The sequence below is a fragment of the Zalophus californianus genome, chromosome 2 (genome assembly GCF_009762305.2).
Source record: "Zalophus californianus isolate mZalCal1 chromosome 2, mZalCal1.pri.v2, whole genome shotgun sequence".
In the NCBI taxonomy this organism is placed as follows: domain Eukaryota; kingdom Metazoa; phylum Chordata; class Mammalia; order Carnivora; family Otariidae; genus Zalophus; species Zalophus californianus.
In genome coordinates, this window is record NC_045596.1 from 151,673,398 (window position 1) to 151,679,693 (window position 6,296).

The following is a 6,296-nucleotide window of genomic DNA, read 5'->3' on the forward strand; positions in this document are numbered from 1 at the left end:
CCTCTTATTAACTCATGGAAACCAAAGTCCAAAGGAGAGATGGTGATGGGTGGCAGAGTGGGGAGCATGTTCGTGGGTAAGCATTAAGACTCTCACAACATCCCAATCCCTTCTCTAGTTTTAAAGGCTTGAAGAGATAACCATGGTAGAAAGCAACAGAAACTGATGAAGATACAGAGCAACCAGAACTCTCAGACATTGCTGGTGGGGAAGCAAAATGGCACAACTGCTCAGGAGGACAAAGAAGAACATCAAACCAAACCCAAGACCTTTCTATTATATTTTTCTATGTTATACACCCATGAATACAGCCCTGTGTTCACCCAACAGAAATGAAAATATGCACCCACAGGAAGATTTGTATGTGAATGTGTAGATCTGCATTACTCATAGTGGCCCCCAAACTGGAAGCAACCCAAATATCCATCAGTGATACATGGCTTAAATACATTGTGATATAATAGCCAGAATACAGAAAGAGCCCAAAATGACAGAGCCCATTGACAGATGAATGGATAAAGAAGAGGTGGTATATATATATATATATATATATACATATATATATATACACACACACACACACACACACAATGGAATGTTACTCAGCCATCAAAAACAATGAAATCTTGCCAGTTGCAATGATGTGGATGGAACTAGAGGGTGTTATGCTAAGCGAAATAAGTCAGTCATATGATTTCACTCATATGTGGAATTTAAGAAATAAAACAGATGAACATAGGGGAAGGGAAGGAAAAATAAGACGGAAACAGAGAGGGAGACAAACCATAAGAGACTCTTTAATTCTAGGAAACAAACTGAGGGTTGCTGGAGGGGAGGTGAGTGGGAGGATGGGGTAACTGGGTGATGGGCATTAAGGAGGGCACTTGATGGAATGAGCACTGGGTGTTATATGCAACTGATGAATCATTAAATTACCTCTGAAACTAATAATACACTATATGTTAATTAAATCGAATTTAAATTAAAAAAATACATTGTCATACATCCATGAAATGGACTACTACTTAGCAATAAAGAGGAACAAAATATTAAACCATACAACATCGGTGAGTCTCCAAAACTTTCCATTAAATAAAAGGAGACATGAGAACTAAATACTGTATGATCCTAATCATATGAAATTCTAGAAAAGGTGAATTATTGGGACAGAAAGCAGATCATGGTCATCTTAGGCCAGGGATTGGGTAAGTGGCCTGACCGCAAAAGTGCAGAAGGAAACATTTTTGGTCGACCAAAATGTTGGAGAATGGTATTGTATGTAAATTATACTTCAATGAAGCAAAGGGGGAAAAATAAATAACAACAGAAAGCTGAGTATATACAGAGAGAGTTAAGTATAAATAACATTAATCCAAAACACTTAAAAATACACGTATTCAAATAATCCAATCAAGAAATGGGCAGAAGACATGAACAGACATTTTTCCAAAGAAGACATCCAAATGGCCAACAGACACATGAAAAAGTGCTCAACATCGCTCGGCATCAGGGAAATCCAAATCAAAACCACAATGAGATACCACCTCACACCAGTCAGAATGGCTAAAATCAACTAGTCAGGAAATGACAGATGTTGGCGAGGATGCGGAGAAAGGGGAACCCTCCTACACTGTTGGTGGGAATGCAAGCTGGTGCAGCCACTCTGGAAAACAGTATGGAGGTTCCTCAAAAAGTTGAAAATAGAGCTACCATATGACCCAGCAATTGTACAACCGGATATTTACCCCAAAGATACAAATGTAGTGATCCGAAGGGGTACATGCACCCCGATATTTATAGCAGCAATGTCCACAATAGGCAAACTATGGAAAGAACCAAGATGTCCATCAACAGATGAATGGATAAAGAAGATGTGGTGTATATATATATATACATATATATATACAATGGAATATTATGCAACCATCAAAAAACCCGAAATCTTGCCATTTGCAACAATGTGGTTGGAACTGGAGGGTATTATGCTGAACGAAATAAGTCAATCACAGAAAGACATGTATCATATGATCTCATTGATATGAGGAATTCTTAATCTCAGGAAATAAACTGAGGGTTGCTGGAGTGGTGGGGGTGGGAGGGATGGGGTGGCTGGGTGATAGACATTGGGGAGGGTATGTGCTACGGTGAGCGCTGTGAATTGTGTAAGACTGTTGAATCACAGACCTGTACCTCTGAAACAAATAATACATTATATGTTAAAAAAAAAAAGAAGATAGCAGGAAGGGAAAAATGAAGTGGGGGGAATCGGAGCAGGAGACAAACCATGAGAGACTATGGACTCTGAGAAACAAACTGAGGGTTCTAGAGGGGAGGGTGGTGGGGGGATGAGTTAGCCTGGTGATGGGTACGTATTGAATGGAGCACTGGGTGTTATATGCAAACAATGAATCATGGAACACTACATCAAAAACTAATGATGTAATGTATGGTGATTAACATAACATAATAAAATAAAAAAATACACATAGTATTATAAGTACTATGGGGGTTTTGGTGGAACTGGAATGATACCAGTGTAAATGGCCATGAGTAGGCTGACTTTTCCAGTTAGCACATATGTTTATGATTGTCGTCTCCTTTCTTTATTGCAACTACTGTCAGCATTAATATTGAGAACCTTTTCTCACCTGAGGTGCAGGATTCAGCTCCCACAAACGCAGTCTCCTGACTGCTCAGAACTAAGGCTCTTTCTGTACCTCCCACAGCCTCTCTCTTACCTGAGCTGTCCATAAACAGCAGTTAACCGCTCTCTGCTTCCTGTCTGTGGTGTCCTGAGGAGCAGGGGACTTGGGACAGCAGAAACTTGGAACCATGAGGCTGTGTGGGTGGCCTCCCCAGAAATCGAGAGCACTCTTAACTCAACTTCAGTAGCATGGAGGGAGAGAGCGAGTACTTCAGAAAGGCTCTGTCTGTGTTTCCAGAATCAGAGATTCTAGAGATGGTGAAAAAGGACAGGGCCTGCCCCTAAGCTCAGGCAAAGAGCAAGGACTTGTCAAGGGAGGCTTCAGAGGGAGAGGGCTGCCCAGCCATGCCAAGCGCAGGCAAGATGGGCTCCAGGTCCTGGAGCTGCAGCTCCTACTCCTCCTGCCTGGAGGGGTCTGGGTCCCAGACCCCCCACAATACAGCAACTCAGCTCTGTCCGGAGAAGAGGGGGTTGATGGAGGCCATTCTGCCCAGGAGGCTTAAGTCAGGTGTAACTTCAGGTTCCTTTGATGATCATCAAAGTGTAATTTTTAGAAACAACAGCAAATCTCCTGAATTGAAACAAAGAACATTCCTGCCTGCTTGTGGGTGCTTTCAATTCCTTTAAGAGGAGTCACAGTGAGTCAGAAGGTTTTACTTTCAAATGTTCAGGATAGGTAATAAATTAACGTAAATTCCTTCACCCTAAAAGTAATTAACAGTTGATTGACAATTCTATATTGCTCTTCTTGGTTCCACTGGAGGAAATTAGAGAGGAGGTGCCAAAAGCTGGGGGTTGGCGGGGGGGAGTAAGAATCAAAAGACAAACTTGATAAAACATCATTTTTCAAAAAGAGGCACAGTGCTCCCCACTCGACACAAAAGACTATACATTGCGGTATTTCTGCTGCAAGTGCTGAGGCCCAGCTCAGTCACAGGAATGGAGTTCACCAAAGCTCTCGGAGCTTGATAGAAGGTGGGTGGCCCCACCATCTCATTTCACTGATGCAAGACACAGGCCCAAGAGGTAAGCAGCACAAAGGAGTGAGGCAGGATCCCAGGCCTTTCTATATCTATATCCACGCTTCTTTCATCATACAGTATGATGGGTCCCAGTGGCACAGGTTTAGGGAACTGTCCCCCACAAAAAGACAAGAAAACCCCCAGCTCCTTATATTCTTACTTCTGGCTTCCCAGAGTGGAACCAGAGATGTGCATCTGGAGAGATCATTGGAAACTGTTCAGTGGCTCTTCCAAATGCTAGGGGACAGTGGATGCCATGCTAGCCTCACAGTCGGCTGCTTCTCTTCTGTAAAGTGCACAATCCCCTTCATGCTCCCTCTTCTTCCACCTTTTTTTTTTTATTAAGGCTATCATTTGCCAGCCATTCTCCTGATTCCTTCATCCAAATAGGCTCTTTCTCTTCCTCCTCTGAAGTCCCCGTGTACTTTGTCTGGCCTTGCTCTATTCTGCCTTGTATTATAGTTATTTGCTATCATAGGTTTTGTTCCCCCAAAACAGAGCCCTAGATGAGGACTCAGGTACAATTGATTTATTAATGGAGGGGGAGCTAATAGAAGAGGAAAGGAGAAGAAGCCAAATAAGGGGTAGCTTCAGACAAGGATCCAGGCTCAGCCTCATCCCCAGGGAACTTTGGAGTCTAAATTATACCTAAATTTGCTCCTCTTGGGCAAGAGGTTAGGGGTCTCTCTGAAGGATGGAGGAGTGCCGACATGTCCTCACATTGGTGCTTGTCCCTGTTATGGGTTGAATTGTGTTGCCCAAAAAGCCATGCTGAGGTCCTAGTCCCCAGTCCTTCAGAATGTGACCTCCTTTGAAAATAGAGTAATTGGAGATATAAGTAGTTAAGACGAGGTCATACTGGAGTAGGTCATGCTCTTGATCCAGTGTGACTAGTGTCCTCATGGGAAGATGACGTGAAGATACGGGGGCGGGGTAGGGAAGGCCATGTAATGCTGGAGGCAGAATGGAGTTGTCAGCCAAGGAAGCTGAATGGTTGCTGGCCACCGCTGGAAGCTAAGAAGGGGCAAGAAGAAGTCTACCCAGCATTTCAGAAGGAGCGTGTCCCGACTGACACCTTGATTTGGGACTTCTAGCTTCCAGAACTGTGAGGGAATAAATTTCTGCTATTTTGAGCCATCCAGCGTGGGGTAATTTGTCACAGCGACCCTAGGGAAGGAATCCACTCCGCTAGACTGTAAGTCTAGCATTCCCGGCAATCAGGAAACAACCTTGCTCACTTTTCCCCTCGATGTATGTTTATGGCAGGTGCTGAGCCAGAGCAAGTGACACAATTATTCTACTCATAAGTTCCCCCAAATTTTGCCCCAGCCCTGTGTTGACTAAGCGATTCCTCTGACGTCCAGGTGGGAGGTGGGAATGGGCTAACTCCTGCAGAGTATTTTGCTCCCTGTACTATGTCTGTTATACTCTTGAAGCCCATTTGGGAGCCTCACTGGTATCGCTCTTGATAATATCGGAATGTGTCAGTCCCAGTCTTCTGTAAGGGGATAAGTTGATCATCTCTCCTCTGGGCTCCCAGAGCACCCCAGGAAAACTTCACTCCTGGCTCTACAGGCTATTAAAGAGATTCACTTATGCTTCTGTCATCCCTGGAGACTGAGAACCCTGGTGGGGAGTGGTCTTAACTTATTTCTGAACCCCCCAATACCCAGTGTTTGGTACATAACAGGATTTCTGTGCAAGTGCTGCACTGAACAAACCTGGCCATTCTAGAGCTTAGCTACAAGTTCTAGAAAATTTCTGGATCATCATAGCATTCCATTCCTCAGTCAGAGCAACCCAGTGTCTCAAAGATTTTGTGTGTACATTGTGTGTTTTATAGGCACACCACGCTCATAGACAGGCTAGAAAGCTGGCCCAGCTCATTTCTTCATGGTTTATTATGCAGAGAAACATAAGCCTTCTGTTTTCCTGGGCTGTTAACTTGGCACCTCATTTCATGTATAAAACTTGCATTAAAAGATACTACCTCCATGAGTTAATCAGCCATATAAAGATCAAAACTGCTTTATAGTACAAGGGACTCTCAGAGCTCATACCCTATGAAGAATGACTATGACCAGGTGAGAGAGACCGGGTCCCCAACCATTAATCCTCAGAACAACTTCGTGAAGTTGGGATAAGACTTACCTCAAAGATGGTGAAATTGAGACTCAAAAAGATTAAGTGACAAGCCCAAGATCACATAGCTGCTAAGGGACAGAGCTCAGTGTCTCTGACTGAAAGCCATGGGTTTCTAAAGAACTCCACTCAGACTCTCAAAGTGACAGAATTTTAAAGAAAATAACCAATTGCTTTTTACAAGAAGACTTGGAATCACTTGTTCAAATAGGTGATGTTCTTCACAGCCATCCCTGGGACAGTTAAATAGCAGTTGTGATGATGTGTTGTTACTCATTTTATTTGGGGAACACTTCTTTGAAGATTTGGGGCTTCAGAACCTGAAGGACATTCTTTGAAGTCTTACCTCTGGTGGCTAATCTTCAACTCTGACGTCGTTCTGAGTAAAACACAGAGAATAAGGCAGATGATTGAACTAGGCATTTAAT